We start from the raw sequence: 23,367 nt of genomic DNA, 5'->3' as shown, positions 1-23,367 counted from the left end.
TATATCAATAAATTAAAGACGTTATTACCATTTTTAGTTTTCACTTATGAAAATTAATTCTTTCATATTGGATAAATTAGAAAGTGATTTTGTAAACTTGGTTTTTTACACAATGAGTATTTTTAGTGTTGAGTGATAAGGACAAATTGGAGACCAGTTTATTTACGCAGAGAAAACATTCTAGTGTTTCGTTACATTGAGTAAAATGATATGAAGTAATGTTCCAAAGGCCAAGTTAGGATGTTATAGAACGATATTGATTTGATTTATTTCTCCAAATCTTTAGAAAACTACTATTTTAATATGAACAGTTGCTAAGAGAAAGCTTCCTGTTCTTTTTTGTCCTAGTAGTAGCCGTGCTGTCACTCAAACACGTGCACATACAAGATAAAAAATATTAAATGATTTTTCGATTACTTTAGTAATAGTGCACTAAAATAAGTAATATTCACTTTTTGATTAGCATTGGTAGTTAACGAATTATCATGAACACCATTATTGTTGTTGTTGTTGTTGTTGTAGTTGTACTCACCAATATGCAAACAATATGAAGTAAACCCAGAATACCATTGCTGTCTGACCAACCTTCCAACACAATGTTAGTGTGAGGAAATTAAGTAAAATACCAATGAAATTTAAGAAAAACATTAGAATAGCCATGAATATAAAGTAATTGAGAAATAACCGTAAAGTAAGCTTAAGGGTTTGAAACACGCCTGGCAAAGAACGAAATCGACTGAAAATTTCTCCTGAATATCCACCGCAAAAGTCAATTCTCGTGGCCATCCTGGCGCCTAAATGTCAGACAGGTGCGCTCAGTGTTTCCTGGTATCGCAGAGGGGATGCGGAAATTGAGGGAAATTCAATAAAGTTATGGAGATTTCCTTTGCCAGAGTGATGCTTGGCGAGACTGTTCATCATGGCCGGCGTCATTTCCGAGAAATCGAAGACTAATGATTCGTGTGACGTTGTGTGCACTTAGTGTACCAAGCCCATAGGTTGTGAGTTGCGGTTATTGATCAGTCTGTCGCAAAATTAATGATTAAAATATAAACCTTTTCCTTATGTCTATATATGATATTATATATATAAATATGCGTCTGTACGTGTGTGTGCGCGTTTGAGTGTATAGTTATTAATTATAATGAGAATAACAGATAATAGATGGACAAAAAGAATGACAGCATGGGTTAGTATTGTAAACGAAGCAGTGGAAGAAAAGAAGACGAGGGATTTAAGAGCTAAGAAAATGTATGGGTATAGACTGGCATAGAAAAACCATAAACAGACGCGAGTGGAAGGACATGTCTGAGGCCTTTCTCCTGATAATAATGGATCGATGATTATAAAAATATGTGCTTGTGTTTTGCAAAAACTAAAAGATAAAGTAGATTTTGTTCTTATTTCTTTATTCTATAGTTTTATCTACCTTTTCCACTCTGAATACCTTTAATATACATTCAATATCATAGTCGTTCTAGACCTATTACTTATTTTAATTTTAATTAGCCTTTTGTTCCAGTAAGACATTTCCCTCCTGACATATTGGAATATGAGTTTTGATTGATCTTTTGTGCATCAATATATTGACAGGCTTCAAATGAAATTCAAATTTAGTTAAAGGTCGTATTTTATCTTTAAATAATTTATAAGTTTTTATTCCCAACATTTTCTTTGTAGGCTCATTACTAAGTTACCAAAAATCATTTTCTAAACTCGCTGATGGAGGAGAGTGTCTTTGATGTATGCTTCAATTTTACTGAAATTAATATTGATAATTGCTTCGTTTGACTTCATAGAAAAGTATCGAAAATGTCACATTGAAAGGAGACTGGAAATAAATGACAAGGTTTTATCTAGAATTACATTTACACTTTGCAGAGAAATAAAAGGCTCTCTGGTGCCTAGTTTCCTTTACAAAAGTAGCTGTCATGTAATTTAAAAAGTGAAATTAGTAAGTGATCACTGTTAAGAGAAACAGGAATTGCCATTTGAATAAAACGATGTGAAGAGTATTCCAGACGCAGAAGGTTATGGAAATTTTTCGTTGAAGGGAGAATTATTGATAAACAGGGTGAAGTTATGAAGAAATTCAAGATGAAGATGAATCCCCTTAAGGAAATAAACTATATTAAAATGATTTTACAGAATATATTTATTTTTGTAAAGCGTGTATTATTTCGATCACTAGTGTTTGCTACAGTAATCTCTCGTATCCTCGAAGTAAGAGGTTGTTTTGAATATTTCTTAATAATAATTACCCAGTTTTGTTTTGAGTGTACTTAAGAGACCTCTGGATATACAGTGTTTTTTATATATTGTCATCTGGGAGTTGTATAATTTTCTCAGAGTTCGTGTATTATTCAAATATAACAGATTTATGTAAAAACAAAAAGGTGAGGCTGGAACTCAAGTTATTGTGTATTTTGCCAGGCATAATATATGATATATATTTTTTGGTTCCCAGACATGGGACTGTTATATATATTTTTTGGTTCCCAGACCCTAAGGGATCGAGCGAGTCTCTTTAAAATGTTGGTGATAACAGGGCCGTGTTTTCATTAAAGGTTTGTACAATTTAGTGTTGATAGGATTGTGTGCATTGTTAGGATATATTTTTGGAGAGGTAAAATGTTTTTGTAAAAGTACAATATGGCACAGTTTAATACCCAAGAGTTTTTAAAAACCCAAATTTTCAGGAATTGTCAGAAGCTAATGTAACTAAAGCTCAGTGGCTCTCTATTTTAATGGCATGTGTTGTCCATGCTACGAGTGGAATGCTCAAAGCTCAAATCAAGTGTTTAGCCTTAGAAGCATTGATAAATTGGGGGAAATTGTCAGAAAAAGATATTGTAGTAGCTTGTGAACTGTTGGAGGAGGCTGAAGAAAGATATGTTGCGAAGCAAGAACCAGTTGACCCACAAACTGAAGGCATTAAACCAGAAAGGGATGTAGTAGCTGAGATTCGATGAATTGCAGTGGAAGAGAACTTGATTAAGTTGAAGATGATGGCAAGACAGGAAGAAAAAGAGATATAGAAGCAAGTCACGTGAGGGAAATGGAAGCAAGATAGGAAGAAAGAGAGGCAGAGTGAGAAGAAGAAGAGAGAAAAGAAGCACTGCATGTGTGGGAAACGGAAGCGGAGGAAGCCAGGGAGATTGCAGGACATGCGAGGGGAGTAGGAGCTGTTGAATGTTCGTGCACGGTTGGCAACACAGACAGATGTGACTCCTGCTATGCACGATCCCAGGTTTAATGTGACGAACGCCCAGAGGTTAATTCCAAAGTTCACAAAAGAGGCTCCTGATGAATTCTTCAATCATTTTGAAATGGTCGCATTGACAATGCAATGTCCTGAAGATAAATGATCTTGTGTTATTGCAGAGTGTACTCTTTGGGAAAGGTCGCAGTGCTTATCTATCCTTATCTTAGGACCAGAGGAAGGATTATCATGATGGGAAGAGGAGCGTGATCCAAGTGTATCAGATGTCCCCTGAATATTATAATGAAAGGTTCCAAAGTTTGAGGAAGGACGAGAAAATTACTTTCCTGGATTATGCTTATAAGGTACGATGATGTTTTAAGAGATGGACAGAAGCTGCTAACTTGAGGGAGATGACTGATTTAGAAGAATTGGTAGTACTAGAACAATATTTACGAGGAATTCTTGAACATATTCGAACGCACGTGATAGAGAGAGGTGAAGAAATTTGATATAGCCACTTCGCTGAGTGAAAATAATAATATTATCAGTCGTAAACCCTCCTCTGGTATGAAGTATCAACCATTGTTCCGACCAAGTGTCAAGTATTCGCCAAACCATGGAAACCAGTACAGTAGTAACTATGTGAACAAGTCCAATAGCAAGGGTACTGTTGCAAAGCAAAAGCGATAATACCACAGCAACAATCGTTGAATCGTCCTCTTTAAGTATCTTGAAAGACGTGCAGAAGGTTAATATTGTCTGTTTTAAGTGGGGCAACAGAGGTCATATCAGTAAGGAATGTTGGTCAAACCAACCGAAAGCAGTTGCCCAAGTGATTAAGGACAATTCGTCTTCACAAAATGCGAAGACGAAGAAACAATAGGGAAAGGACGAAGAGGAAAATAAACCAGCCAACGTTTACATGACAAATAGGACATACCCAAAGAGCATATATACCTTTAAACCATATATTTTTGAAGTTATCTTAGCAGCAATAGATGGGAGTGAGCAAACCCCGGTCAGGATATTGTACGACACAGGTTGCAACCATAGTTTGGTGATACGAGAAGTACACCCATTGGTGGAAGTCTCTCTCACAGGAGACTCGGTTATTTTGAAGGGAGTAGGAGGTGAAGAGATTACTCCTATTTGACATTTGAAACTGTTATGCGAGTTGGTGACAGGTAATTTTGATTTTGGGTTAAAGATTCATTTGCTGTCGAAGGAGTGGGAGTCCTGCTGGGCACTGAGGTTGGTGGAGCGCCATTTGTGCCTTTTCCCATTGTAATGGAGAAACCATTAAAGTATAGCCCTACGACTGAACACGAGAAGAAATACCCATATCTGTTTCCTAGTTGTGTGACGACTAGGAGTATGACGAAGAAAGTGGCTGCTGAAGAAAATAAAGAGACCGAAGGATCAATGAACTTGGAGGATTTGTTTTCCGAAGAGGAGGATTCCCTAAGAAGAGGTCTCCTGATTAAGCCCGAGAGAAGAGGGACGACAGAGTGGAAAAGAAGACAAAGAAGAAATGGACCTGGAAGAAATAGAAAACTCAGCGTTAGAAGTAGGACAAGTGAGTAGGAAAATGCTGATAGGATTGCAGCGGAAGAATGCAACGTAAAGAGTTATTGTACCGTGTGTTGGATGAGACGGAAGCATAGCAGTCTCCGACATTTTATTATCTTAATTATGGGTTGCTCATGAGGAAGCAATGACCAACCGATATTCCGTCAGATATTGATTCCTGCACCGTTGAGAAGATAGGTGATTGCCGTAGCCCACGAGAATGGACTTCTGGGAATAAGGAAGATGACAGAGAAGATTATGAAACACTTTTTCTGGACTGGCATGCATAAGGACGTGGGCCAGTTTTGCTGTGCTTGTCACATATGCAAGATGGCCAGAAAGCCAAACAAGTACATAAAGAAAGCTCCCTTACACCCGATAGAAGTGCGAGGAGAACCCTTCAGCAAGGTAATGATCGACATTGTGGGACCTTTACCAAGGACAATAAAAGGTCACTAATAACCTGGATGTGTCCAGTGACGAGATACCCAGAAGCCATACCCGTCAGGAACATCAGTGCCAAAATAATCGCCGAGAAGTTACTAGACTTTTTTTTACAAAGTTTTTTTATTGCGGAAATCGTTTAAAGTGACCGAGGAACGAATTTCACATCAAAATGTTTCAGAACGTAATTTACAGGGCTGTGGAGTCGGAGCCGGAGTCGAGTAGTCAAAGCAATTTTGAATCAGCGGAGTCGAAGTCGTTGAAACTGTTCTGACTCCGATTCCGACTGGATCTGAATTACTTTTTAACACAAATACCGTTTATATTCGCGTAACATTCGAGTTTTGAAGACTAATTTTGAAGCTAAATTCAAGAGGGTCGCATCATACACGAGAAATAAAATTAACATATGCACTCTTGGACTAGCTTACGTCGTTGTTCAAACTGTATTTCCATTTACTCTGGTAAAAACATACTGCTATATTTCAAATAATCCAGATTTTGATCAAACTGATGTGATACTTAACTGTATTTAATAATAATGCATGTAATATCCACATTTTATAAATAAAATCATAGCGAATTATAATCTTCCCCATTGTTTACGTTTATATAATCTTTAACAACGCTTGTATTTTTAAGTTGATCGTCACTCCTCTACACTTTCCAAATCAGCTGATTAAGGCAATCTACCGAAGGATATTTCATATTTCTTAAAATTAACAATTATTTCTTGATCTATCATCTTCCAATTAGCAAACTAATATTAATAGTATTATTTGAAATACTTCTCTCATATTTTGTTTACTTTTGAATTGAATTTCATATGGAAGTTAACTGGAGTTTTATTCAAGTTGCCGATGCACAATAATTTATATTTTTTAGCTCTGTGATGCTTGATTATAAAGCTTACGAAATTATCAACTATATCGTGTTATACCAAAATTTTATGGTCTGTATTCACAAAATGCCACCCACCCAAGTTAGTGTTGAAAGACTTTTCTGCACTGAAAATAATAAGATCTGATCTAAAGACTTCAATAAAGGAAGAGCTGACAAAGGTAATTTTGTTCCTAAGAACAAATGTTTTAACTCTTATCAAATTCCATAAGAGTTCAGTTATATTCTCATTTTCATTCTTTCATATGTGTGATATTAATTATTTAGTTATTTAGTGACTTCATTCCACGTAAAACAATTAATTTGAAATTTCAGTTTTCATTTAATATTGAATATTGAAAATGTTCACAAAGGTGTAGCTGGCTTTCTTAATAATACAACGTTTGTTGGATATGAGTGCAGGTTTATTTTTCCTAAATCTGTGTCATCAGTTTCAGTTTACTAGGACTGCACAATGGACAATCATTAAAAAGAGACAATTACTTAGCCACAGACATGTCGATAGTATACTAACATCTAGTAAAATAAATATTTGTTTTCTAGCAATTAACAGGGTATAATTGATTTTGGAGTAAATATTGTATAAAGGAGTTGGAGTTGTAGATACCAAAAACAGAGGAGTCGGAGTAGGAGTCGAAATGTTTCGATACCGACTCCAAAGCTCTTAATGAAACTGTTGGATGTGAAAAGCAACCATCAACTGCTTAGCATCCGGAGACCCAAGGTGCATTAGAGAGGTTTCATCAAACTCTGAAAAATATGTTAACGAAGTTCTGCAAGGAAACTGGGAATGAATATTACATCGGAATACTGTTGATGTTATTTGAGGTATATAATGCTTATCAAGAAAGCATGGGATGTAGCCTAAATGAAATGGTATTTGAACGAGAAGTACGAGGACCGATTAAAATGTTAGCAGAAAAATGGAAGGACCGAGAGTAAATGGATGGAGAGTATGTCAAGAATTTCAGGAAAAGGATTAGCGAGATAAGGAAATTTTCCCTAGAAGGCATAAAATCGATGAGTCAAGGAAAAATGAAGTAAAAGTTTTGCATGAAGAATTCAAACATACAGTTTGCGGTTGGACAGGTATTGGTTTACTTACCGGTAAGGAGATTCCCTCTCGGCAACAAGTTCCCAGAACCATTCTAGATTTTGAAGAAGAGCGGTGCCAGACCTACGTTATCGTGATACAAGGAAAAAGGAAAAATCTAAGGAAGGCCATATTAACTTTAAAACTGATACTTCAAGCACCGGATTTCAACAAGAAATTCCTTATCCAAGTGGATGCGTCGGATAACGGGATTGGAGCTGTGTCTTCTGCAAGATGATAAGGAAGGAATTCTTCACTGTTTGTTTTATGTCGTTGAAGCTGAAAAAGCAGCGACGAGTCCACTCGACAGTTGAAAAGGAAGTGCTAGCTTTTTTCACAGTGATAAGCAAGGTTGGAAATTATGTAAATCGACTACAGAATGAAGAGATTACGGTGCATTTGGATCATAATCCTTAAACTTTTGTTAGTAAGATGAAAAATAGTAATCAAAGGTTAACTAGGTGGTCATTTTGTTTGCAACCATACTGTATTAATGTAAAGCATATATCAGGTAAAGATAACATGGTTGCAGATTATTTATTTCGGGCTGAATCGATGGATTCAGGGACAGAATAGATAATCTTTTTTAGGGGGAAGCTATCTTATTTATGTATTTCTTATGAATATTTAAGAGGTGCATAGCCAGCTCATAAGGCGAGTTCCTCGCACGTAGGTATAAGTTTTGTATGTAAATTATGTAAGACTTTCGTTGTTAATTCAGTAAATGTAAATTTACGTTATTTTTAAGAATTAACTTATTATTTCACATATTTTGTTACAAAGTCGTACGTAACCTGCTTAAGGGTGCTATATGATCCTAAGAGGTGTGAATGAGGGCTTATGTAATTTTTTATGTTTTCCTGAGGTATTGCGTCATGTTTGTGAGAGAATACGCAATTCTTATATTTGCCACGTGTTTTGGAAGGTTCTCGAAAACCCCAACGTTAGATTTTATTTTTTTTTCTAATATTTGAGAACGGAGATGGGCGGAGCTGCTCAGAGTGAGTTGCTGGCAAGCGAGGTTTGATTCGTTGCTGAGCTAGCTCCAAAGCTTCTTGACTCCTGACCTAGAAGGATATAGAAAAACTAAATCAATATACAAGGGCAATCCAAAAAGTTCATAGAAAATGTTGAATAATTTCAATTGATATGTTAAATTTGAGACAATAAGTGTTTTTACAAATCCTTCATCCTTTCTCTTGTTGGAAACCAGTGTCCAGGTTTATTCATTACTGCTAACATTCTTTTGAAAACATTGACAGTAACCCCCTACCTTAGAGCATTATGGAGAGTTACTGAAAATAAACATCACCCAGCTAATATCAATGAACTATTCTTCCACAAATCCTATTCCCTTAGCAACACGTCACATAGTTTCATCTCCAACCGTAAATTTCAACAGTGCCACAAAGTAGGAACACTCAACATAAGTCGTCTATGGGAAGGAATGGTCACGACAAATCACACAGGGTCTCGGATCTTACCCTTTTCTCCGCCCCTGGGAGGTCCCTTAACAACTCCAGAGATTCAGCAAGCTGAGGGCAAGGGCAACGACGGATGAGGCTTGAATCCAAAAGTATGAAATGCAAGGAAGGGCATCACACGGCCCCTTACACGAACTGAAGACACGTCAGCAAAATGCAGTTCATAGGGGATGGCAAGGAACACCTCCAAGATGCCACCAGCTGCAAAAACATCAAGGACGTCTTCAGAATATTTCATCAAACTTGCCACAAGCCGTCAGGAAATATGGGAGCTGAAAACCTCTCTATAAGGAGCCGCTAACTGCCGAAAGACCATCAACATGAAAAGATAAAAACACTTACATGGGTGACGTACCAATTTAAAACTACAACTACCCTTTGAGGGGAGGAAAAGATCCCAAGTCCAGCCTTCAAAAGACATGCAAAACTGGACAAAAACAAGCAAAAATCTACTTTAAAGTGGGAAATCAAATGCACGGCAAAAATAAAAAATAAATTAAATATGTTAACTCCATTACACCTCCCCACCAAAGAGAGAAAAAAAATTATTTAAAAGAATTTTTTTTTTTCAAAAATTCAAAGTGCTTACGAAATAAAATTACTTTACGCAGTAAGAAACAAATGTGGAAGCCTAAAAAAAAAATAAAGAATGATTATTATTGCAGACAATTCATTGTATTGTAAAGGACAAAACATCAGGAATTACATTATCCCGGCCTGGTATATGCCGTATCTCGAGATCATACTCTTGGAAAGTCAAACTCCACCTAAGAATTTGCATATTTTTATCTGTGAAACGTTGGATAAAGACTAAGGGGTTTTGGTCCATATAAACTACAATAGGATAGTTAGAATTACTTAAATAAACATCAAAATGGGGCAATGCCTTTATTAGACACAATGCCTCCTTTTCTAATGTAGAATATTTTCTTTCTCTTGTCGACAATTTCTTGGAGAAGTAAGCAACAGGGTGTAGTGTTCCCTTATCACCCTCTTGTAATTAGAACAGCACCGAGTCCCAAGTTGCTAGCATCGGTACCTAATCTGAAAGGCAATTTAAAATCTGGGGTGCATAGCAATGGGTAACTAATCAAGGTGGCTTTCAGTCTTTCGAAAGCCCCGTGACAATCAGCAGACCAGTTAAATTTAGCACCTTTCTTTAACAGGTTTGTGAGAGGGTTAGCTATGTCAGAAAAATTGCAAATGAATTTGCGGTAGTATCCGACCATGCCTAGGAAACGCCTAACGCCCCTCTTATTAAGAGGTACCGGAAAATCTGCAACCGCCTCCACATTAGCCTTCTTAGGGACGACCTTACCCAGGCCCACCTCATGACCGAGGTAAATAACCTTTGCCTGAGCAAAATGGCTTTTTTTCAGATTTACCACTAGGCCAGCCTTCCGCAAAACCTGAAACAAAGCTCTCAATCTTTTAAGGTGAGTCTTCCAATCATCACTATAAATGATAAGGTCATCTTGTAGACAACGCAACCCTCCAAATTCTGTGTTATGTAATTCATCAACCTTTGGAAGGTAGCAGCCGTATTTTTCATTCCGAATGGCATTACCTTGCATTCGAAAAGACCGTCACCTGTCACAAAGGCTGAAATCTGTCTTGCCCGGGGTGAAAGACCGACCTGCTAATAACCTTTTAAAAGATCCAATTTTGTCAAAAATTTGGCAGACCCAACACGATCAATATAGTCTTCCACCCTGGGTAGAGGAAAGGAATCTGTTCTGGTTACAGCATTTATCTTTCTATAATCGAAGCAAAGACGGTGTTGTCCGCCTTCTTTTTCAACTAACACCACAGGCGAGCTCCACGGACTACTGCTGGGTACAATGAAATCATTATCTAACATATATTGCACCTCCTCTCTCAGTATGTCTCTCTTTACTGTGTTAAGTCGGTAGGGGCATTGTTTAATCGGTTTTGAATCCCCCCACATCCACATCATGTTCTAGAACCGTAGTCCTACCTGGAGTGTCTTGAAAAATATCTCTGTATTCATTAATCAGGCTAATTAATGATACAGACCTGTCGTGACCCAATTTCTGAAATTTAATTTGTAAATTATTCAAAACTTCAGAATTGCTGTTCAATGCATCAGGTGTAACATATAATTTATTATTAACTACTGACTCTACTGTATCTACTTCTGTGTCTACTTCTACATTGACTAAGGTGAAGGGATCCACGTCTACATTTCCAACTAATTCTACATCTCTACTTACATAAGGTTTGAACATATTAATATGACATACTCGAGTTTTTTTCCTTTTACCTGGGGTCTCTATCAAATAATTCACATCATTATATTTCTTCAGAACCTTCCAGGGCCCTGAAAACTGTCCCCTTAAAGGACTTCCTGGGAAGGGCAACTAAACTAAAACACTATCTCCAGGTTTAAACACCCTTTTTTGAGTCCCAACATCGCATTTGTTTTTCATCACCACCTGACTTTCTGCTAAATTCTCTTTAGCAAACTCCCAAGCATTTCTTAATTTCTCTTGAAGTCCTGACAAATAATCAAGAATTTTGATCTCGGGAGTCTCCCCCTCCAAATGTTCACGTACAACTTCCAAGGGCCCATGCACACAATGCCCGAAAACAAGCTCGAAAGGAGAGTATCCCAAAGACTCATTAGGAACGGAACGAATGACAAATAGGGCATATGGGACCTCCTTATCCCACTCTGTTCCTGACTCCATGCAAAATTTCCTCAAAATAGACTTTAGGGTCTGGATGAACCGTTCCTCCTGGCCTTAACTCTCAGGGTGATATATGGAAGAGGTAATGTGTTTTACCCCTAATTCAGATATTTTAATCTTAAAATTGTGAAATTAGTAGCACAATCATATTGCAAAGTGCTAGGTATACCAAACTTAGTAAAGAAGCCAATTAAATTATCAACGATCTTTTCAGTCCGAATACTCCTCAGGGGAATAGCCTCCGGGAAGCGAGACATCCGATCCACAATTGTTAATAAATACTCATTACCACCGCGCGTCCGCGGGAGAGGACCAGCAACATCGATCACCACCTCCCCAAAAGGCTCCCCAATTGAAGGTACGGGAATGAGTGGGGCTTTACGTATCTTTTGGTTTGGCTTCCCCACCAACTGACACACTTTGCAAGAAAGTTCATAGTGCTTTATATCTGGGCGCATTCGGGGCCAATAAAAATGTTGTGCGACCTTCTGAAACGTTTTTCTGACCCCAAAATGCCCAGCAAGATTATTTTCATGAGCTAAGAACAAAATTTTATTCCTATACTCATCAGGAACTACCAACTGACGAGAAACTTATACCTGGTCAACAGGTGCAACAGCTGACCTACTAACCCTGTAAAGCAACCCTTTCTCTTTACAGAATACTGGCTTAGATAAATCACTAATATCACTACTAATTGCTTCATTAAATTCAACAGTCTGGGCTTTTCTAAAAGCCCGGGAATCCCATACCACATCTCGAAAATTAAGTACACCATTTGTCACAAAGCCAGTCTTATGTCCATCAATCACATCCAAATCCAACTCAACCTCGGCCAGGTCAACCTCTTTTGCCTTTGACCTCGTTATCACAGAGATAGGTTTTAAAATATCATTTATAGGACAGTGGTCGTCCCATACTTCGACCACAGACAGAATTGGAAAGATACAAGATTTCATCTGTAATGGACAAATCGTTAGCAAAAATTTCATCTATTTTGGGAATTGGCAAACAATCAACAATAGTCAACTTTACCTCACCTGAAAAATAATTAGTATCAAGAAAAAAGGTTTCTAATGGGTATGAATCCACTGTGTTCGGGGAACCACCCAATACGACATACTCATCATTCTTATATATGTTACAGGCAAACTGTGTAACCAGGCATTTCCCAGGCATTTCGCCTAAGTATTTTAAGTATTTCGTGAAATGACTGATTCATTTAGGGATTTCACAAAATGACTAAAATTTTCAGGCATTACGCGAAATAACTGTTTTTATAGCCCAGGGATTTCGCCAAATGACTGGTTTTATAGCCCAGGGATTTCGCAAAATGACTGGTTTTATAGCCCAGGGATTTCGAGAAATGCCTGGTTCATGAGAATTTTAGGTCAATAGTGTATATTTGCTGATATGTTGTATATGCTTAGGGGATTTTAGCAGCAATGGCTTTTTTTTATTTTATTTCCAGGGACAGAATTTTAGGTTAAATAGAATATATTTACAGGTATATTGTATATCTCTAAGGTATTTTAGTAGCAACAATTCTGTAACAACATATTTCTTAAAACCAAATCTGGTTTCTTCTTTCATTAAATGTACAATTAGACAGAAGAGCCTTTTTTCAGTTCCTCACGAAGAGATACTTGCTGTTCTTGGTTGATTTCATCAACAATCGTTGGGGGCACAAGTTGAATTCAATACTTTTGAGTTTAGTCCTTAGTATACCCGCCTTTACCCCAATATTGTGTAAATCATTCTCATTTCCTTCCATGATGATTCCTAGAAGAATTCTTGGATCCTCCCTTCCCCTGTCAACATGTGGACCTGGCACAGCAATATTGTTGCCTATTTTGCCGGCCTTTAAGATGATCCTACTACGTTTGACCATGTGTTCTGCCTGGCACACTTGAGCCAAACTGGTGCTCTTGCAGTTTTTGGAAATTTCTTGTTGTCATGGTGCAATATGTGGTGCTGAACTAAGTGGACCTAGGGTGGCTAGGTGAAGATGGTGACTGGCTCATCAAGGAACTGGGGTGGCTAGGTAGTGATGATGACTGGCTCAGAGGCCTCGAGTGGCTCGTCAGTTGGATCAGTAGAAAACTGGGCTCTTAGTGCTGCAAGATCATCTTCTATCTCTAAGCGGTCAGTGACCTCCTGAAGCAAGCTAGTGGAAGTGAGTCCAACCTTTGGATCCTCTCCAAGCAAAGCAGCATATGAGGTTATCTTGATCCTGGAATGGTATGATGAGTTCTTCTGGTTCTGAAAAAAACGAAGACCTAGGGACCAATCTTGGGTGTTGTTGTCAGAGAGCCAAGCAGCCAGCATGTCTTTGATGTCTAAAGTTTGCCTGTTCGACTGAACCTTGACTCGGTGCCTCTCTGGGAGCTTGCCATGCACAAGACGCGGCCAGAGATCCTTCATCTCTCTAACCACCTGGGCAGTGAACTCAGATCCATTATCTGATTGTATGATGAATGGAGCACCAATCAATAAAATGATATCCAAAAGCTGAAAAGTAACCTCAGCTGCTCCCTTGGATGTGAGTGGGCGCAGGATGACAAACTTGGTCACATGGCACTGGTACACAATAATCCACTTGTGCTGGGCTTATGGAGATGACTGCATGTCAATTAAATCTACTTGGAAGCTAGAATTGAAATCTTGACTAAAATGGGGCGAACCACAACTCCCTTTTTCTTGGTTCTTTTTGTCTTTTCCTGGCAGGTAATACAGTAGGACTTGACCAGATCGACAGCCTCCCTTGTGATGTTTGCATATTTAGAGTATTTAGTTACTACATTAGAAATTGTTTCAAACTTCAATCTAAAACTGCTTATATTGATCAGGGTACTTGCTTGTTGAATTACGTGCTCTTATGGTTAAAAGAAATCAAAATGAGTGAATTACCTGCTCACATTGTTAAAAGAAATAAAAGAAAGAGGCCATTTCAAACAAAACTGAATTAACTTCTCTGGTAGTTGAATTTAAAGTGAACACCTGTGCCTGAAACAATTCTGGGTGCAATTTATATGAAAATTATATGGAAATGTTTAACAGATATTCATAAAGACTAATTATAACACAAAGATTCAAAACCAACTTTCAGTGAATAAGAATCCGTGTCAGCACCCATATATACTTAAAAACACATGAAAGTGGTGTTTTCCAACAAATACCAGAATTACACAGTTTGCCTAAATTCTATCAGGCAAATTGTGTAATAAGAACTACTAAATTTCAGCCATTTCACGTAATGCCTGGAAATTTTAGTCATTTCGCGAAATCCCTAAGTGAATCAGTCATTTCACGAAATGCCTAAAATCTTTAGGTATTTCGTGAAATGCCTGGTTACACAGTTTGCCTGTAACATATACATATCCATCCGGGACAGACCCTCCTAAAATTAATGGCTGAGCAGCCCCATTATCTCTCAATACTTTACATTTGTCCCAATCCATGAAAATAGATCCGTCAGTTATGTACTTACGAAATCTAAGTCATCTAGGTTTGTCTTCCTTTGGCAGTTTAGCTGCTGTTACAACGCTGACAAGTTTCGGGTTTCTTTCGAAATATTTCTTTCTCGAGAAACACCGAGACTCGACGTGACCTCTTCTACTACACCAAAAACAGATTATTCCTGACTCCAAAGCCTTACTGTTACCTACATTCCTACTAGTATTAACATAACTGCGAGAACTACCATTATTTAAACTACTACTAGTTTTATTATCATTATCACTATTCCAATTATTCGTATTTCTGTCAAAATCAGGTTTCTCCGACTCCTGTTGTCTGTTCTGGTTATTCCTTCTCCAACTGCCACTGAAAAATTTCCTATTGTTTATAGATACTTCCCTAGTTACCTTTTCGTGCTTGTGGGTGAGGGAGTACTCGTCCGACGCAATAGCGATCTCCTGCAAGGAGTCCAGTTTCAACTCGTCCAAATGTATTTTTAACTCCCTAACCACAGTCTTTTTAAATTCCTCTACCAAAATTAATTCTTTTAATTTAGAAAAATTATCAATATCCTTTGACTTCAACCAGTCCTCACAAAACTGCTCCTTCTACTTCGCAAATTCCACAAATGTCATCCCGGACTCTTTCTTAAAATTGCGAAATTTCTGCCTATAGGCCTCAGGAACTAAATAATAGGCCTTAAGAATTATGGCTTTCACTGTGTCATAATCGTTACAAAGATCTTCATTAAGCGTGTTATATACACACTGAGGCTTCCCTTTCAATCGACACTGAATCATAGTGGTCCACATGTCCTTTGGCCAAACCAACCTTTTAGCTATCCTCTCGAAAGAAGTGAAAAATTCAGGAATATCTTCCTCATTGAACAAAGGTACCAACTTCAACGCTGATATTACATTATAATTATCCCCAGAACTACCATTTCTATTATTATTACTGTTACGTACTCTCTGCAAGATAATCCCGTGTTCCGTTTCTATAGCTTTTTCTTCAACTTGCAACTGCATGACTTTTAACTCTTAACTCTTTAATCTTCGCTTAACTTACCTGATGAATGTTACTTTTATCTAGTTCCTGGTTTCCATCGTTAGTGACTTTGCCCTGTTCTTCATCTTTGTTCATATGTGAAACACTTACTCTCTTTTGGTGCTCTTTAGCAGCTTTCAGTACTTCTTTAAGTAACTACCTCTTACGAATTTCTGATGGAAGTTCCAAATGCTAAAACTGAGACAAGAACCACAACTCTCGTTTCAAATCAAAAATATTGTCTTCCCAATCAGGGCTACTGAGAAATTCGGCCGCAGCCTCCTCAACTTGAAGCTCAAAATAAGGCATATTCTAAGTTAAAAGAGGAATGAGGACGAGAGAGAAGGGGGGGGGGGGGGCAGAAAATACTCCTATCACTTAAAAGCATATCAAGAAAAACTATCCTCCCACTTTTCTTTGCACTCCTCCTAGAGAAAATCCTGTGAATGTTAATGTCTGGTAATAGATCCAGTCACAGTCGCCAGTTATGTTATGAACTCTCAATAGATGGTGACGAGTTCACAGATTCTTTATCTACCATAAAGCCCTTACCACTATGATATTGAGTAGTACTCGTACAAGAACAAAAACAATCCAAGGAATTTCCTCAAAGAGAAAGATACAGAGACTAAACAAACACTTAATTATTTATTGCACTTAACTTGAAATTACAAAGAAATCCCTTGAAGACTGTACTTTAGGGAAAAAAATAAACTGATTATTACAATTACACAAAGACACATTCGCCTAGCTAACTAGCACACTAAAGTAAAAGAAAAAGTTACTAGGTAGAGATAGAAACCACATATGCACTGGTCGTTGTGATAGGAGACAAAGTAAGAAAATAACCTTATACCTAATTAATTCACACAGTTAAATGACAATAAACATACATTGTGATTACTGAAAATAAACATCACCCAGCTAATATCAATTAACTATTCTTCCACAAATCCTATTCCCTTAGCAACACGTCACATAGTTTCATCTCCAACCGTAAATTTCAACAGTGCCACAAAGTAGGAACACTAAACATAAGTCGTCTATGGGTAGGAATGGTCACGACAAATCACACAGGGTCTCGGATCTTACCCTTTTCTCCGCTCCTGGGAGGACCCTTAACGACTCCAGAGATTCAGCAAGCTGAGGGCAAGGGCAACGAGGGATGAGGCTCGCATCCAAAAGTATGAAATGCAAGGAAGGGCATCACACGGCCCCTTACACAAAATGCGGTTCATAGGGGATGGCAAGGAACACCTCCAAGATGCCACCAGCTGCAAAAACATCAAGGACTTCTTCAGAATATTTCATCAAACTTGCCACAAACCGTCAGGAAATATGGGAGCTGAAAACCTCTCTATAAGGAGCTGCTAACTGTTGTTTTTTCACGCTATAGGGCCCCACATCACCAGCGGAGACGAAAACAAAACAGGTGACGAACAGCCAAAAGGCCATCAACATGAAAAGATAAAAACACTTACATGGGTGACGTACCAATTTAAAACTACAACTACCCTTTGAGGGGAGGAAAAGATCCCAAGTCCAGCCTTCAAAAGACATAAACAAAACTTGACAAAAACAAGCAAAAATCTACTTTAAACTGGGAAATCAAATGCCCAGCTAAAATAAAAAATGAATTGAATACGTTAACTCCATTACAATATTATGCTTGCATCTTCGCTCCTCCCTCGCACTAAAAGGAACCTGAATAAACATGCCTGTTTTTCTCACCGTTAACGGTGTCGGTTTTGAACATGAAGTTTCCTGTTGCATTGAGCTTTTGTATATAAAGGAGAATGTTCTTTAATAAACTCACCTCAGTTTCTTTCATCCTGTCTTTGTGTCACAACCTTCTCTCGGCCCGTCACTACATCCACAGGAGCTAAAGTGGTCTTTTAAACTTTTAAGCGTTTAGCCATTTTCTTGTCCTCAGCAACATTTTGGAGATTGAGGAAACCATAACTTTTTTCCACAAAAAAAAAAAAAAAAATAAAAGAATTCTCAGATATTGTAAGATGGGCTTAAAACTCCAGTATTCATCTTCGAACTTCAGTGAATTCCAAGAGTCCAAATCTACATTAACATATTCATTACTTTTTTTCCTTGATTAAGAATCCTTTATAAATCAAATGACAAAAGAATGGACTTGGAAAGAAAGTATTGCAAGTAAAAATTTGTATCCAGGATTTATTTTAAAGTTAGTTTTTAAGATTTTTTCCCCGATTATATTTTGATAAGCTTCATAGGTTTTTATCTAACTTCTTATTGTTTTAATATTTTAGCTAAAGACCAGTAAAGTTTTCCAAAATTACGTGTAACTAATCATTTCTTGTAAGATGGATTCCTTTTTCGGTTGTCATGGTTAAGCTGATTCTTTTTAGAGGATAAATAAATTATGTACTAAAATATTTAAGTTATTCCAACATATCATTACTTTACGTATTTATAAAAAAATTTCTCCATAAAAGTCCTGATCTTCAGATCGACGAAATTGCTAATTATCAAGGATTTGGGTTGCTGTGTATACCTAACCTATCTTAATGTGACAGTATCAGTATTATTATTGTTGTCGTAGGTGTTGATGTAGTTATTATTATTATTATTATTATTATTATTATTATTATTATTATTATTATTATTATTATTGATATTATTTGTAGGCTTACTAATTATTCTTTGATGACAATATGAATTTACTTTAGCAACATGCAATTCTTAAAATTCTTTGCTTTAATTTTCATTTCATTATACCTTTTCTCTTTACCTTTTTGATATTTTCACCCTGTGAGCAAGTGTTATTTTATAAAAACATCAACAATAATTATGCTAATAAACAGACCCTTACCATGGCTATTGAAATATTAATTAATAGGTCTTTAGAACGTCATAGTCAGAGGGAATGAACCTGAATAAAAGTTGTACAGACACTGTTGCTTTTTATCAGGTTTCTAAACGATTACTTGACTACTTGATCAATCTCATTCGTTGTGATCATGTTGTCTGTGCGTTGGTAGCAGAAGGGGGTTAATCCCAAGGTAGGGGGTTGAGAATACAAGGATTTTGCATTCCATCAAACAAAGGAATAAGGTTGGAATTTTAGCCTTTTTTTGCGAATATATATTATTTCTGTGAGGATATGGCTGGGGATTTTATTTCTTAAAATATTAGTGTATTTCGATCCAACTGTACCAAGTTTACGAGGATGCCCTCCAGCGACCTGAAGCTTTATACTATGGCCTCTTTAGTTATTATATTTTTTTTTTTTGGGGGGGGGGTTAAAGGATCCCTCTAATGCCAGTTGAAATTAAATCAATCGAGTTTTGGTTGTTGCAATTCCATTGGGTTCTTCCTCCTTTTCCCTTTTGCACCAAAATAGGAAAAACACGATCTATATAACAGGAAAGATAGCCGTAATTGAATAGTCTTTACTACTTCTATGCCAATAGTAGATGGAGACAAATTCTTTGGTGTTTTAGTTAAGATACACGCCGACTATCACGTCGAAGAGATACTACAATTTCTGGATTTTCAGGGAAGATGAAAATCCAGAATTATTCCCAGGATTAAGGAAATGATGAATACTGACTTCCGAAACCCCTTTTTTTCTATGTTTTTCACTCCATATATCCAAGCTTTCTGAAGGATTCATCTTCACCTATCTCCGATGAATACTGATCCACCCATCTGTCTCACTTATAATCCACCAAGACATGTAACCTCTGCTACCTTATTTCTACTTCCACCTATCTCTGCATTTCTCATACGATCATTTCTTCCTATCACCTATAGTAACAGATGGACAGCAAACACAACAAACCCAAGGAGTTAAAACATTAAATAGCAACCTGACATGAAACAGTTTTCCCTAAAACTTTGATTCAGTTTCATTCCCTCTTAAAAACGATAGTTGTAGCTCTTTTAAAGTGAAGAGCGTTCTCTACTTCATTGCACTCGTCAATGTTAAATACACATGGAATAGGTCCCATCCATATTGGTCTTTTAAACTTGTGATTTCCTAAATATTCTTATAAATGCATGAAGGATCTATATCTTTAGATTTTCACTTGACTGGCTGATAACATAAGTTTATCATGTGAAAAAAGATTAACGATATTTACCCTTTTATTGGCAGAAGTGAAATAATAATATTTGATTTTTATCTTTTAACAGAAACAGAAGCTGATTCAGAAGTTCGGCCAAAGGGTGAGTGTTTACACTTAATTATGTTTTGATTATTATTCGTCGTTTTGTTGGTTATTAACTATTTCGTTGTTAAAAAAGTGTGGATTGCTGATATTTTGGTTTGAGTATCTAACGATTCTGATCTTCAGTTTTATTGGAAATCAGTAGTTTAAGAAATAGGATCCATCGGGAAAGTAGGAGACATGAAACAAGTGAAGTTCAAGTATGTATGCTGACTTCCTTAACCTCCCCAACTTAATCTAATTCCGGTGCCAGATTCTAACCTTCACAGGAGACGTTTCCTCCAATGGCCATAGCCTTACCTGATATGCCATATCACATGGAATATCACGAAAAAAAATATATATTGTATTGTTTTGCTTTAATTAAAATTATAACTTGCATATATAAGCTACAGTTGGACACAGGAGTTCATGGCAAACCTGACTGAGGAAGTACTCCTTGTCACACCCTTACTGCACGATAAGTAACCAAAACAGCTTTTATAGGGGGAGATGGCAGAGGTGGTAGGAGGGGCTACACTGGGGAACCTGACATGTAGAAAGGGTGTGACCGGGTGTAATTCCTCAAAGGCAAGTGTTCCATATATTCTTGTGTCCAGCTGTACTATCGTGATCATCAAGACCTGAATTCAAGGAATTGCCAATGACCAGATTGGGAAAAACATTGACAGTTGCATATCACTTTTCCCATTTCGCCCTTCCCAGGTATTAACGTCGCCCCCCCCCCCCCTCCCATGGGAAGGGAAGTTGGAAATATATATCGGAAAATATCTCGCTAATGGCGGTTTCAGAAAAATTTAAGGAATATATTTCTTGTTAAGCGTAACGAAAAGACTTAAAAAGAAAATATGAAAAAATCAAATAATTTGTTATAGTAAACTTTAGGCATTCAAGACCATATCCGATCACTGTTTTTGTTTTTGAAATATCTTGGTGTTTCAATTTGTATTCATTATTCCCTGTTTGTCTATACAAACTCTTAATGCCATAGCTTTCCACAGTCTTTTACTCATAACTTGACTTTAAGCTTCGACCTGTATTCCATTTTCTCTACCTGATTAATGAGTTTTATTCTACTTTCTGCTCTTAATTATATTTTCGTGTGATCTGAGATTTTAGATTTCGTGTGAAATTTTATTTTAAATTTCCATGTGAGACTGTTGCGTTCCTTGATAGGTTACAGGTTAAATGAATGGTCTTGCTCGTGCCGTGAAAATGAACTATGATAACTAATAATGGCAATCTACTGCTTATCAAATTAGTACTGGTCTAGTCTTCACAGTCAAATAATCTTTTGAATGTACAAAGCGGAAAGCCATTCATAGAATGCTAAATTATTCCATGTGGAATAGAAACAAATTTTATCACGTCGAGGTCGAACCTAGTTTAATGAATTGTCTCTTAAGCGGGGTTTACACGGCCGAGCAGCTCGTCGAGCCCGGTTGTCGAACCTACTTGTAGAACGGCTCGAAGAGCTTTCAGACAGTACATCGAGCCTCAGTGTGCCTCGTGCTAAAACAACGTCAACATGTCTCTCGACCAGGACGATTTGATAGCCATTGCTTTAGCAGTGGCACTAAGAAGGAAAAAAAAAAGATCAAAAGAGAGAAATTTTCATATACCAACTTGCTTGTTGCTTTAAAATTAGAGCCTGATGACTGGCGCAATTATTTGCGTATGGATGAAGACACGTACATTGATCTACCGAATCGTGTCAGCCCTTTCATTACTATGAGGAAGGCCATAACTCCACATGAAAGACTGAGTGTCCGCTATTCCTTTGTTTCTGGCTACTTTATTGGAATAGTCTTTTGATTTAACTTTCCATAAAGCTGGATGAGCCCGATATGTATGTATGAAATCAAAGTACGACTTCCTTCTCATTCTTGCTTTCATTAATGGCAGCCATTATTCATTTATTTGATGATGTTTCCTCTAGCAGGTTTGAATAACAACTGAGGTTCGATTCTCGACACCTGTTCACACGTTCACACCGCTCGTCAAACAATGTAGCTCCGCCCACAAAAGTCAAGATGAGCCTGACTTTCATCGAGCCGCTCGACGAGCGCGCTCGGCAACCAAATAGCCCGTTTACACACTCGAACATCAATTCAAACACAGGGTTGTCGAGCCAGGCTCGACGAGATGCTCGCCCGTGTAAACCCCGCTTTAGACAATGAAGAATTTATTACCTGTCTTTATTGCATAGACGGAAGAGCTAAATTTGAGGCCTGGGAAATCTTTGTACCTACCGAAATCTGTTTATGAATAGACAGACCCGTAACATTCAGGCTACTACAACCAGGATGACGGGGTTGTTTGTATGGTTTTCGCGAGAAAAAAAACTTTGTAATATAACTTTGACCCTAAAACATATTATTATTTTAGGCTTGTGAGAGATATCTATAGATATGTAGCTAATCAGCGGAAATAGTTTCGCCGAAAAAAATCCAAACAGAATCCATCAAAACAAAGTATTATTGCGCTTTGATGCAAGGTTACATTCTCTTAAATTACTTATGATGACATCTATAATCACTTGGAATATCATTTCATAGTTCAATAGTAAACAAAGCAAAATCCTTTTAATAAGATTATTAATAGATCTCATTACGTGGAAGGTTCGCTAAAAAGGGCAACTTATATATTGAAAAAACAAAACGGTCCCTTTGATGTTATAAGAAGAGTTTTAGAATTGATGGTTTTACCTGGTTATTAATAGCAGTTATTTACTTTGGAATTTGTGAGTGCTCAGTTGTCCTTCCATGAAATTTCATTTTACTGATATACATTTTATTTTGCCCTGTAGGGAAAATGCAGTCAGTGCCCTTCGTGAAGTGCACTTCACCTCTCTTCTCGCTTCCATTCTTCCTTCTTGCTGTCTAACTTCTAACATTTGTGGTTTTACCCCGGATGCACTTGGGCACTGAGAGAGAGAGAGAGAGAGAGAGAGAGAGAGAGAGAGAGAGAGAGAGAGAGAGAGAGAGAGTTATCAACCGCTTTATATAAGTCCCAATACCGGTTCCCTATAACGGTTCGGATAACATCGAATGTAAATATGTGTATATGTATGTTAAATTTACGTGTGTATCTCTCTCTCTCTCTCTCTCTCTCTCTCTCTCTCTCTCTCTCTCTCTCTCTCTCTCTCTCTCTCTCTCTCTCTTCTCTCATATATATATATATATATATATATATATATATATATATATATATATATATATATATATATTTTAATATTTGCCTTTATAGG

General features: G+C 37.2%; 1 long non-coding RNA gene across 1 annotated transcript in view; it reads left to right on the top strand.

Moving 5' to 3' along the window:
- The window catches only part of LOC137616378 (uncharacterized), a 159,058-nt gene extending 138,867 nt beyond the window's left edge, over positions 1-20,191 (top strand). The window contains exon 3 of the long non-coding RNA XR_011039410.1: positions 20,083-20,191. This is a non-coding gene — a long non-coding RNA (uncharacterized lncRNA). The remainder of the gene's footprint in view (positions 1-20,082) is intronic.
- The last annotated feature ends 3,176 nt before the right edge of the window (positions 20,192-23,367 follow it).

The sequence above is a fragment of the Palaemon carinicauda genome, chromosome 22 (genome assembly GCF_036898095.1).
Source record: "Palaemon carinicauda isolate YSFRI2023 chromosome 22, ASM3689809v2, whole genome shotgun sequence".
Classification (NCBI taxonomy): Eukaryota; Metazoa; Arthropoda; class Malacostraca; order Decapoda; family Palaemonidae; genus Palaemon; species Palaemon carinicauda.
The sequence above is the reverse complement of the archived record's forward strand: the minus strand, read 5'-3'. Positions and strand labels throughout refer to the sequence as shown.